Source organism: Haliotis asinina, chromosome 10 (assembly GCF_037392515.1).
Source record: "Haliotis asinina isolate JCU_RB_2024 chromosome 10, JCU_Hal_asi_v2, whole genome shotgun sequence".
Lineage (NCBI taxonomy): Eukaryota > Metazoa > Mollusca > Gastropoda > Lepetellida > Haliotidae > Haliotis > Haliotis asinina.
Genome location: NC_090289.1, coordinates 32,308,748 through 32,323,184, shown reverse-complemented (window position 1 = coordinate 32,323,184; position 14,437 = coordinate 32,308,748). Strand labels below are relative to the sequence as shown.

Sequence of the window (14,437 nt, the reverse complement as noted above, 5' to 3'; positions counted from 1 at the left end):
CACAGTGTTGAAAACATAGTTAAAGTTTTCCAGGCAAGGTTATAGAAATGCCAGAGGTACCATTATTTTAATGCAATATTTGTAGCTCTGTCACAGTGTTGGATTTCATTTTCCAGAGAATTTGAATGGAATATATTTGATATCATCATCATTTGGGAATATCTGTCATGGAATGATGTATTTGTAATTTCATATTCTCAAATTAATTTTAATCTAAGGTTATCAACATTATAGGAGAGCACTAAAATATTAATACAAATACACATTTGTAAAAACTTGTAAATATTTTCTCCAGATCAATAAAACATTACTCTGCTGATTTGATTACTTTAAGTCTATCACAAAATATGTCCAGTGTCTCGATCATTGCAATTTTGATGCAGAAAAGGTCTGCTGTACCTGAGGTACTTCACAGTAGGAAATCAAACCTATGAATAAAGAAAGAACTAATTAAAACACATGGGATAATATGTCCTGCAAGCATAAAGCATAGGATGAACAAGGAAGTTGGGCTTGATTCTGCCAAGATGGCTTGTCCATATTGTCAACATGAGTTGGCTTGATCCAATTTGTTCCAGGAACATGATAGTTGTGAGTAAATAATCAAATCCAAACTGACCAAGGATCATAATGTTGGTTAATCTAAAGTTTTAGTCATCATCAGATCGTGGTACAAAAAGGGAATGGAACACTTTACAGTGAATTCCAAACTTTGGCCACATGTGCTTTAGTATCAGGTTGTTGTTGTTGACAAGTTTGAAAGTTATCAACGTTTTGATTGGTTTATAGTAATGTCTTGTCTCTACAATTTGATTTCATTTCAGCTGATATGTCTCAAATGGCATGTTTAAACCAATGATTAAAACAAAACATTGATTTTACTTCACATTTTAAGCCTTAAATGAGATTGTGTCTTTTACCAGGATATTGCTTAGGGGAAATCAAATTGAAACACCCTCTTGCTTCATTGATAGGATGCAGTTTTAATTAAGTAAAATTGAAGGTTACATGCTTGCATTCATGTCAGGTTGACTGTGTGTCTTGTTGTGATGTAGAAATTGATTGGAAGTTGAAGCCCATCATATATGCTATCATACTGAGAATCTTGTTTGCAAAACATAACCGACATGATATTGGATATGACAGTCTGTTCCTTCAGGAATAATGTAACTGATATATTGTCAGGCATATTTTCCATCTGTGATTTGAAGGAGATTTCACTCAGTGTCATCCCTTGAGAATTTGGTAAACTAAATGTACTTTTAGAGTAAAATAACAAGACTGGATGGAATCAACATGTGGTTTTGAACACCTTTGGGAGTATGAAGGTAATATGATATTTTGAGAGGCAGGGTACTTTTTGAGGATGAGAACCTTTAGGATTGTTGTCAAGGCAACACATTCTGGTGATGAGCACCTTTAGGGATGAATGAAGGCAAAACAAGCCACTTTTGATGGTTGGGATGAGCACCTCTTGGGATGGATGAAGCCAAAACAAGTTACTTCATAGGTGGAAATGAGCCCCATTGGGATGGATGAAGGCAAAACAAGTTACTTTGAGATAGGGATGAGCCCGGTTGGGATGGATGACTCATATCATGTGGAGCTTCTTTGAGAAGATCTAGATTAAAATAGTTCTTCAGCAACCCATGCTTACCACAAAAGGTGACTATGCAGGTTGTAAGAGACGACTAACGAGATCAGGTGGTCAGACTCACTGACTCGTTTGATACATGTATATGTCATCAGTTCCCAGTTGTGTAGATCGATGCTTGTGCTGTTGATCACCACTGTTTACTGTCTGTTGCCAGTATTTCTGAATGTTGTGTAAAACTCACTCACTCACTCACTCACTCACTCACTGACCCACCCACCCACCCACTCACACTGTTTGAGAAGGATGACAGCAACTCTGGTTATTCTAAAGGTGGGGCTGAGAAACTTTTGGTTGGATAGACATAACACAGAACTTGTTGACGGGTGGGAAAATCCAATATTGGTGGTGCTGATTTATGAGTGATACAGACAAGCACATATGGACAGTTATTGTACACCAGGGATATATCAAAGGAGAATTTCAGCACCCATCCTACAAACTTAAATGATTAGCAAGATTCCATTGATAAGACAGCTTATTAATTCTGGTAATTGTGACTTTGTTTTAAGCTTGCCCCGAAACCAGTCATTAAGCCAGGAGAGGATGTTGTTTGTTGTAACAGTAATTACTATGTGTCCCAAACAAACAGCAACATGCATGTATTGCTGAAACAATACACGCACATCTGGAAGTGTACTTGTTGCAGGTCCTTTCTTCAGTTCAGAAAGTGTAATGGGTTTCTGCACCAACACGCCAGGAACTCTGCCGAGATGAGTTGATAACGGACATTTTATGCTGTGTGCGAAACTGACTGGAGGGATCTGCATGCTTCCACTCACCACTGTCAGTGTTGTACTTTTCCCACAGTTATGTCAGGAGTTCATAATTAATTAGACCAAACCCATGTTCACCGATGACACCGTCCTAAATTATGTGGTAATGATGTTAAAATGCTGTGAAGATATGTGTGTGTATCTTTTCAAACATTTGCTTGTTAATCAAAGTAGAAAAATGGTCAAAACTTACTATGGGGAAATAGAAAACTTTATTATCACCACTTATTAAAAATGAATATGCTATTTTTCCATTATTACAATCTGTATGAGTACCTGGATAGTACAAGCAGTGGGGTAGACCAGTAGATTAAGTGTTTGCTTGTGATGCTGAAGACCAATGTTCATTTCCCCACATGGGTACAATATGTGAAGCCTATTTCTTGTGTCTGCCTGCCATGATATTGCTGGAATATTAATAAGAGTGGCATAAAAACAAACTCACTCACTTATTTTCATGGATAGTTGGGTAACTACAAGTTTAAACTGACCCAAGGACAGTCCACATCTTTTTTCACAATGTTTTACCAACACTTGCTGTCCCACAAGCATTGGTACAGTGCTCGAAGATATTTACTGGTGTCCCAACTGTGATTTGTCAGAAAGTTTGGCCATTGTCGTTGTCTGATAGACAATCAGTCCATTGTTACCTCTTTTCTATTTAAGGTTTTGGTAAAATCTTTTGCAGTTCGCCCTTAACAACATCATTGAGAGAATAATGATACATAAACTGGATTGGGCATAATGTATGTTGCTGACTTGGCACACCAGTATTTGGGTTTGTTTCCCCACATAGGTACAATATGTGAAGTACATTTCTGGTGTATCCTGCCAGGATTGGGCCTGAATACTGTAAAACTCAACTCACTCACTCACTCACTCACTCACTCACTCACTCACTCACTCACTCACTCACTCACTCACTCACTCACTCACTCACTCACTCACTCACTCTATATTATATTCCCAAAGTACATTGGTGTTCATCAACCATTTGTTTACCTTTAGGTCACTAGGGACAGTACAACATAATATATATCAAGTATGTTGTAAATCTGTTTGTTTCTTGTGGCAAGAAATCAGATGAACTGTTCAGATAAGCCTGGTCTGCATGTGTAGAACTATTACGTGTCTGAAATATATTCATAAAACCATGCAAACACTTTAAAGAGGTGTAACAGCTGAATTTAATGCTACGTCAAATCATCAAGTGTGGTACTTTTCTGTTGCTATGGAAACAAGATCAGATATATAAGGCATTTAATTATTTGATGTTCATACCTGCCCACAATTCTTGAAACCACTTCCAATATGATACTTAAAGTGCTTCACACTGGCAGGAGATATGGGTAACTGAACCTCTAGATTGTTTAAGGTTGAGATCCTCATGGAGCAGTCTGCCATGGTTGTAACAGCTTCTTCTTGTTGTGCCAACTCCATGCCCATTTATAATATTGCCATGCAGCATGTCATCGAAGAGCAGGTCTGTGGGGCAGCCGGGTGGTTAAGGTGTTTGCTTGTCATGCTGAAGATCCAGGTTCGATTCCCACAGCAGCACAATGTATGAAGCCTATTTCTGTTGTCCATCACTGTTATTTTGCTGGAACATTGCTACGTGTGGCATAAAACTAAACTTACTCATTCATCAAGGATCATTCACTACACCAAAGGATAGTTTTGATTATCCACATTGTATCAATGTGGGATGGTAATTAGTGGTGTTCCTGTGCTTGCAGGGAACACTGTCCAAAGTCATATAAGGCCAGACTTCCTTTTTCGATAGTGTTGTTATTTATCAGTCATTTAGCAAACACACTATGCATTAATTTGAACCTTACTGAACCTTTATCGTAAGTTTACTGTATGTTTGCAGTGTGATGCTATATCATGAAACATGTTTGTTGTTTATCCGTCTTTCCATTAAAACATAGCTGGAAACAAAGGGCAGTGGGGCATGTGTGCATCAGATACATATATATATATATATATCAGTACTTTGGCTCTAATCAGCTGTTTTAGGTGTGTCCATGAGTTGATTGTCATGGAGCTGCATATTGATCCCAAGGTCGTAGGGGTTATGGGCAATGGATGGAATATGTGGTCCTAACCTTCCCTATTCTCTGACTGAAGAGTCCCATATTGTTCCAAGAATCAGACCAGTAGATAAGGTCCCTTATGATGTCCATCGGAACCAAACCCTGATGATGTCCATCAGAACCAAACCCTGATGATGTCCATCAGAACCAAACCCTGATGATGTCCATCAGAACCAAACCCTGATGATGTCCATCAGAACCAAACCCATATGATGTCCATCAGAACCAAACCCATATGATGTCCATCAGAACCAAACCCTGATGATGTCCATCAGAACCAAACCCTGATGATGTCCATCAGAACCAAACCCATATGATGTCCATCAGAACCAAACCCATATGATGTCCATCAGAACCAAACCCTGATGATGTCCATCAGAACCAAACCCTTACGATGTCCACTGGTACCATACCCTTATGATGTCCATCACTGCCAAACCCTTATGATGTCAATTAGCATCAAATCCTTATGATGTCCATGAGTACCAAACCCTTATGATGTCCATCAGAACCAAACCCATATGATGTCCATCAGAACCAAACCCTGATGATGTCCATCAGAACCAAACCCTGATGATGTCCACTGGTACCATACCCTTATGATGTCCATCACTGCCAAACCCTTATGATGTCAATTAGCATCAAATCCTTATGATGTCCATGAGTACCAAACCCTTATGATGTCCATCAGAACCAAACCCTGATGATGTCCATCAGAACCAAACCCATATGATGTCCATCAGAACCAAACCCTGATGATGTCCATCAGAACCAAACCCTGATGATGTCCATCAGAACCAAACCCTGATGATGTCCATCAGAACCAAACCCATATGATGTCCATCAGTACCAAACTCTGATGATGTCCATCAGAACCAAACCCATATGATGTCCATCAGTACCAAACCCTTATGATGTCCATCACTGCCAAACCCTGATGATGTCCATTAGTACCAAACTCTGATGATGTCCATTAGTACCAAACCCTGATGATGTCCATCAGAACCAAACCCTGATGATGTCCATCAGAACCAAACCCATATGATGTCCATCAGTACCAAACCCTGATGATGTCCATCAGAACCAAACCCATATGATGTCCATCAGTACCAAACCCTTATGATGTCCATCACTACCAAACCCTGATGATGTCCATCAGAACCAAACCCTGATGATGTCCATCAGTACCAAACCCTGATGATGTCCATCAGAACCAAACCCATATGATGTCCATCAGTACCAAACCCTGATGATGTCCATCACTGCCAAACCCTGATGATGTCCATCACTGCCAAACCCTGATGATGTCCATTAGTACCAAACCCTGATGATGTCCATCAGAACCAAACCCTGATGATGTCCATCAGTACCAAACCCTGATGATGTCCATCAGTACCAAACCCTGATGATGTCCATCAGAACCAAACCCTGATGATGTCCATCAGAACCAAACCCATATGATGTCCATCAGTACCAAACCCTTATGATGTCCATCACTGCCAAACCCTTATGATGTCCATTAGTACCAAACTCTGATGATGTCCATTAGTACCAAACCCTGATGATGTCCATCAGAACCAAACCCTGATGATGTCCATCAGAACCAAACCCTGATGATGTCCATCAGAACCAAACCCATATGATGTCCATCAGAACCAAACCCTGATGATGTCCATCAGAACCAAACCCATATGATGTCCATCAGTACCAAACCCTTATGATGTCCATCACTGCCAAACCCTTATGATGTCCATTAGTACCAAACTCTGATGATGTCCATTAGTACCAAATCCTGATGATGTCCATCAGAACCAAACCCATATGATGTCCATCAGAACCAAACCCATATGATGTCCACTGGTACCATACCCTTATGATGTCCATCAGAACCAAACCCTGATGATGTCCATCAGAACCAAACGCATATGATGTCCATCAGAACCAAACCCTGATGATGTCCATCAGAACCAAACCCATATGATGTCCACTGGTACCATACCCTTATGATGTCCACTGGTACCATACCCTTATGATGTCCATCACTGCCAAACCCTTATGATGTCCATTAGTACCAAACTCTGATGATGTCCATTAGTACCAAACCCTTATGATGTCCATTAGTACCAAACCCTTATGATTTCCATCAGTACCAAACTCTGATGATGTCCATTAGTACCAAACCCATATGATGTCCATTAGTACCAAACCCTTATGATTTCCATCAGTACCAAACTCTGATGATGTCCATCACTGCCAAACCCTTATGATGTCCATCAGTACCAAACTCTGATGATGTCCATTAGTACCAAACCCTTATGATGTCCATCAGAACCAAACCCTGATGATGTCCACTGGTACCATACCCTTATGATGTCCATCACTGCCAAACCCTTATGATGTCAATTAGCATCAAATCCTTATGATGTCCATCAGAACCAAACCCTGATGATGTCCATTAGTACCAAACCCTTACGATGTCCACTGGTACCATACCCTTATGATGTCCATCACTGCCAAACCCTTATGATGTCAATTAGCATCAAATCCTTATGATGTCCATGAGTACCAAACCCTTATGATTTCCATTGGTAGCAAACCTGTATGATGTCCATGAGTACCAATTGCTAATGATACCAAGCCTTGATAATGTCCATTGGTACTAAACCACCGTTATCATCAGGGCTTGAACCAATTAGTTAAATGATTAATAGCTGCATGAAGTTGGACTTTCTTCCCAGCACCTTTCGTAAAACTGAAGTGCATTTACGTTTGTGTCCCTCACATGGCTCGTGATATAGGTGAAACTTTACTGACTGTGATAAACAATGATGTTCACTATTCACATACCTTAGGTTTTGTTACAAAATGTTCGGTTGTTTTGTCCATTTAGCAATACATTATGCACTTAAACACTTTAGAAACAGTTTGTCAGTTTAATGAAAACAGGGTGGGATCACATTTTTAAAAGGAAAAAATAAATTACAGTTTAGTCCGTATAATTGAGAATGTTCAGAAGCTAAGGATTTAATATTTTAAGCATGATTATGGTAGTCGATATGATTGAAATCATGAAAACAGAGTCACAGCTGGACCATGTGTTAAGTGCTGAACAAACAGCATGCATTTGTCACTCACACATTCAGCGTTCAGATGGTCAATAAAATCCCTTGCAGGAATCTGGTTTAAAAAGGAACAAACATTTCATGTGTAATTTCTTCAAGCTTTTGATTAGGTCACATTGTCTGGCTGCGAGTTTTAGCACAAAGCTGAGGTTTTGCTCACTTTGTCACAGTCTAGAATTTGATGCAGTTAATGCTGAGTACTTATGAGCCCCAGTATCAGGTGGCCACAATGTCATTGGCAGACACAATCCCTGAAGCATATTATTATCCCTAAAATCTCCCCCAGCCCAAAATGATGCAACTCTCTGTCTCAGATTCTGAATCTTCTTTCTCACTAGGATTCCTTTCCAATTTAGAATTGTTTGTTTCTATCCAAATTATATATACTGGACAAAAATAAAGTACTTGAGAGGTATTTAGAAGTCAGTATTCTTATATATGACAAAATGTTATGGATGTCAACTTCTTTATTGTTTTCACAACGTTTCTGGGCTATTCCTTGCCCCTTCGTCAGGTGGACGAAAGGATGATCCACCTGACGAAGGGGCAAGGAATAGCCCAGAAACGTTGTGAAGACAATAAAGAAGAAGTTGACATCCATTACATTTTATCGTATATTGGACAAAAATAGTTGAAGGATGTATGTAAATTTTGAAATTATGAATAATCATCTATTTATTCATTGATGAGCTGATGAAATATCAATCATAAAAATACCAATATCCCTAACTTATTTGTCCAGTATATACACAGAAACTAAGTGTTAGTCCAACAAGGTCAGTGCATGCTTTTTTGGTTGGCTTATTTTTGTATGTATTTGATTATGTTACACTTCCAGGTTAATGTCAGAGAGGTATTACCAGGCAAAGCCATGCAGGCAATATCCATGTCATCCCGTGACATGTACCAACTATGCCAGCATTCGTAGCTGCTCTGTTCATTTGAAATTCATCATCACCTCTAGTGACGATCATGTGTGTTCCTCTATTTCCCAGATTCCAGTATTTATGCAACTGAAATGCCTACAATATGAATATGGATGAGATGAATGCTACTTGCAAATTAATATCATTCACTAAACAAAATCAGGACAGCAGCCAACAATGCTGGTCCAGATCTTTCAACCTACTAAACCTTGATCTTTCAACTAGTACTGTAAGTCACTCGGAAGTCCAGGTCCAACTAAGTGCCAAGGGACCCTTAGATCAAGATCACAATGATTTTTACATATTTCATGTTTGTGACTTTTGAAGGAGAAAAATATTATGATGTCTTCCTCATTGTTGCCTGGCTGGTCTTTGATGTGAGCTTTGTACCAAAATGAGGCAGATTGTTGATCAGCTTTAGCAGGTGCCCCCTGGTCTGTGGAATGAGGAATGGGAATAGATTACTGGTTGAGTTGAAATACTGGTATTCACCTATTATTCATTTTAACTATTTTTTATGGGTACTTTATATAGATTTCAGTAGAATGCCATGTTTCTGTCATAATCAAAGTGATGTCAAACTCACTCACTCACTCTCTCATAGCAAAATGTACTGGCTTCCTAGCGATGAAAGTCCAGTTCAAACTGTTGTAGTTTTACTATTGATCATTTTAAGAAGGCATTCAGTAGGTGAAACCTCTGACTTAAGCATACCTCTTGTAAGAAGAAGAGTAATGAAAAGACTTTTAACTATGGGTTCTTTCCCAAAATACATATTCAGAGTTGAGAATAAGGAAATATTAGGAAAACTGCATAGTTCAAACTGTATTTAGTGAAAACAATGAAATGAGCAAACTTAATATTCATGAAGACAAACAGAGTTTGGTGAGAGTAGTCATTGAGGTTACTTGAGGTAACGTCAGTGTTTAACTTCCTGGCCCCAATATGTTAAGATCTACTTACAAGTAACTGGACAGCTGTCATGACTAATGGCATGTTTTGTTTGTTGTTTGTTTGTTGCGCTCAGCAATATTCCAGTTATATGGCTGTGACTGTTAATAGCTTAGTCTGGTTCAGATACTCCAATGATCAACAGTCTGAGCATCAACATGTGCAACTTGGATATGATGATGTGAAGATTCCGGTTAGATTGATCTACAGTAACCCATGCTTGTCGTAAGAGGCCTTAAACAGGATCATGTGATGAGGCTCGCTGACATGGTTCACACATGCCATTGTATCCCACATGCATAGATCATTGCTTGTGTGGTTGATCACTTGATTGTCAGGTCCAGACTCGATTATTTACAGACCACCACCATAAAGCTGGAATACTGATTGGGGCACATAACTCACTCACTCACCATTCCTAATGTACATTCTTAGAATTCTTGCATGAGCTGAAGAATTTTGATCAGTGACTTTGTTACTGTAGACTACAGGTAAGACAATAGAGTGACATTATAGTTGCATTAACTAATCAGGTACTTGTGTCGAAGAGAAACTGATTTATGGTGATAGCGCCAGGATGTTCTGATAGTGTGCAGTAGCAAATCAGGTGATAATAAAGCCTCAATGAGCTAAAGTATCCATTTTCAGGCCTAGCTGCAGACAAGTGATGGCGATACCGACCAACTGGATTCACATCTGATAAACTCTCTAGCCTCCCTGTTGACCATTTTAATTGCTGAGTGATTTCAGCCATTATATAGAGTGGATTCCAAAAGGGAAGCTGAATAAGGTTCAGGTGTAGACTTAGTGTGTTCGATTACATATTAAATGTAAGTGCTGCTGAAGAGTCTGACTTAATTCCCTGGCAAAACAGATTCCATTTAGCTCAAAAGGGCAATGAGTGATGGAAGTGTCATTCTGAACCCATCTTGTGTGTGTTGACTATGGGTGTGTTTTGAATATTATTCTAGTTATTGTTGATTTCATTAATCAGACAGGGTTTCAGATTTAGACACTGACAAAGGGAGTTTAACACTTCACTCAATATTGTAGCTATATGGGGGCAGTGTAATCAAGTGATCACAAGCTTTGAATATTATTCTAGCTATTGCCGATTTTATTAATCACACAGGGTTTGAGTTTTACACATCGAGTGAGTAAATGAGTTTAACACTTCACTAAGTATTGCAGCTATATAGTGGCAGTGTAATCAAGTGATCAATAGCATGAGCATTGATTTGCACATTGTCTGGAACTGGAATAGCTGCCAGCTCCAGCATGGTGCTTGGTAAATCAGTTTTACCCTATAGGATTTCAAAGTTTGGTCTCCAACAACATATACTGGTGGTAAAAAGTGGATTCGATTGTTGCATTTGGTACCTATAACAGTAACTGTATGTTGGTTTAAGCATGATTTACTGTTAAACCAGTTTTACTATGTACAGGGTATGAAACTTCGTATGAAACAAAAAAGACATTTCAGCCAGACCAGGGCTGATTAGATGTATAACTTGTCAGGAACAAACAAAGTAAAACAAACTGTAAAAGATCATATATGACACCCTTCATATTGTCATGCTGTGTTGCTGAAATAATACTGTTCTTCTGGTAATTTGATCACTGATAATATAAAGGTGAGGGCCAGTACATTGGTGAAAAATCAAAGGGACACATGTTGCAAGTATTGAATTGTGAATTAAAATTCAATGGATTCTGTGTTTCAGATCTGTACAGCTTTCGTAATCCACAAGTGTGAAGCCCATTTCTGGTGTTCCCCACTGTGATATTACTGGAATAATGCTAAAAGCAATATAAAACAATATTCATTCACTCACTTACTCACTCAGATGTTCCATCAAGTCTGTGTCACATTGTCTTTGTTAAAGTTTAAACCTATTTCAGACCATGTCTAACTTCCATCAACTTTCATCCATGTATTATCCCTCAAGGTAGACCATCATGAAGATATGCCTTGAAACAGTCCATAACACAGCGTTTACAACCATTCAAAGAACGTAATGGCTACTTTTAATGTACAGCTGCCTACTAAAATTATTAATGTGCTTTCTTAGACATCGAAACACTCATTACAGTGTCTGTAGCTATTTAGTCATTGCATTCAAGGATTATTGTTGACGTTCTTGACATCTGTATGAAACAGTTGAAAGGCTGATGAGTTCTTTGTGGAGCATTGTTGGACATGTTTATGTCACAGTGCAACACTAAGACGTCATTATCTGAACAAGAAAATTGCAGCAGTGGTGTCTTGGTTTCTCAGTGTGATGACCAGTCAATGTTGTTATGCTTGTTTTATTTCCCGACTTCATTAACTGGAAGTTTTTGGGATGATCAGACATGTTCCAAGCTGTCATTGTTTTGTGGAGATAGCCAGGTAATGTCGGGTGTAATTATTGTAATAATATCATGATATTTTTCACTGCGCTATCATTAGAGGTCTGTCAATAATGCTTGACAAAGGAGGACAGTTGAACAGAAAAGGGCTTATTATTCATAAATAAAATTGTGGAATTTGTTGTTATTTCCAAAATGAGCAAAACAAATAATATTGTTTTAGTGGGTCCTGAAACAGCTCACAATGGAGGTAATTAATTTATTATGGCAAAATCATGTAACAAAATGTTGGATGACTTCATATCCAAGAAACATGGCGCCATTGACATTTTGCATAACAATATTTAGCAGCTTATTTCTGGGGAAAGCAGACTGGTATCACGTTACAAATTATGATTGCATTCAGGTTTTTGGATGACATCTTTAAGGGGTACTTCGTGGACCTTCGTCGGATGAAAGATTTATCAAGTACAAGATGACAGTAGAGCAAGGGGCAGCCCCTTTAATCTCGTTACTGAAACGATGTAGCCATATTCTCCCTTCTTCAGAATACCTCAGGATGATTTTCTGTCACCGTCATTAATGTAGACGCGTGTGTCTGACAAAGCACATGTCGATCATGTTTGTTGTTCAACACTTTCAGATGTAAATGACCAAGTGATTGATATGATCAACATTCACAATTTTTAGCCATGTCATAGACCACCTGATCTGTTTACAAACCTGTTTTTGTTGTTGTTACTCCAAAAACATAGGGTAGCCGAGTGGTTAGCGCGTTCACTCATCATGTTGAAGATTGGGTTTGATTCTACACATGAGGCCCATTTCTGTGTTCCCAACAATGATGTTGCTGAAATATTGCTAAAAACAGGGTAAAACTAAGGCTATTCACAATTTGCGTTGTACTCAAAGTACATTGATGGTCATGCTATCAACCATTATTTTGCCTGTAGGTAGTTAGGGACAGTAAAACGGTGTCAGATGAGGTGTTTGGATGGGATGAAATACATTAATTGTGTCATAAATGTCTCTGTTTGTGGCAAGAAACCAGATTTATTCAGATGTGCAATATCGCTCACTCCCTTTACTCCTAATCTGACTCCCTAGCATGCAAGTGAAGTAATTACCATAGCCAGAACCATATTAGACATTTCTAACTTGTGTGTTCCAGGTTAAGATATATTAAGTAGGTCTATGGTGTTATGCGTAAAACAACACATTTATCTTGCTGACATATTTCAGTCTGTCATTTGAAGTATTAGACCAAATTTGAAACAGAAAACATGAACAGAAAGAGAATTACATATTATGTTTTGACAACTCTTTATTACAGTAGAGGTGATGTTTCGGTGTTGATGGTAGCACTGTTATCAAACAAGTGGTAGTGATTGAAAATAGCTCTGTCATTTAGCTGAAGGTTACTTGTGTGGTGTCATAAAACCTTCGTTGACTCATGAACAGAGTCCAGCTTAATGTTTCAGGATGTTTTCTGCATGGCAGGGTTTGAGGGATTTATTGTCCTGTGAAATTTAATCCTGTCCATGTGGGATAGGTATTATTTCAACAACATCGCACAATCCAATCAGATCTCATCATTTTGACGAGGAAGAATAGTATTTCAACAACATCACATGATCCAATCAGATCTTGCCATTTTGACAAGGATGAGGATGAGTATTTTAACAACATCACATGATCCAGTCTGATTCTCATCATTTTGACAAGGAGGATAAAGAAAGTAACGTCTTGATCTTCAGCCGTTATGTTCTCCCCAATATGACTAATTTGTCTGGGTGTTGCTATGTAGGAATTCGATGTTTCAAACAGTGATAATGTCCCACGAAGTGATCAATTAATGCTTCAGTCCAAATTACAAGTTGGTTAATATCAACAGACCTAAATTGAAAAGTAGTATTTAAGTAGAACTCAGCTCCAGAAGGATGGTTTCTTGAGGCCCTTAAGGTCTGTTACAAATTATCTGCTTCATATTTAGACGCATTTTATAAAAAAGGGAAATAAAAGAATCCTGTGGGACTTGTCAAGCTTGTTCATTATCCTATATAAATAAGAAATCAAAGGATCAATATTTTAAATCTTTGATGATCCATTAAGACTGTCATTGGAGTCTCACATCAGTCATCACTATCCAGAGTTTTAGGTGATCAGGGCTGTCAATATTCAGACGGGACCGGCGGTTCTATATCACATGTCCCAGATGGGCTTTCCAACTTTGTTCTGCATAGTGATGGATGTTATTTGTTGATATTAGAATGTGCATGGAATAATAAGCGCTCTATAGAGTGAGGAGATTTGTTTGCTTGGTATCAGCGGTTCAGACAGATTTATCCCTCTGAGGAATAATTGGTCTGGATTCAATGCCGACATGATTTTTCAGACACATAATATGGATGATGGGGAGATATAAGTCGCTGATGCAAGCTGTCTGTGTTTGTGTGGTGAATATTCCTATCTGCTAAGTCTGCTTCTGATTCAGTACTATTGTAGACTTGCATTAGGACCTGTGTGGTGCCATGTTCTTGTGTACTTGAATGTTGTTGAG

The 14,437-nt window shown here is 38.6% G+C and overlaps 1 protein-coding gene across 1 annotated transcript in view; it reads left to right on the top strand.

Annotated features, from left to right (window-relative positions):
- Nucleotides 1–14,437, top strand: part of LOC137298867 (molybdenum cofactor sulfurase-like) — a 77,713-nt gene that overhangs the window by 28,953 nt on the left and 34,323 nt on the right. The gene's annotated exons all lie outside the window — the stretch shown is intronic.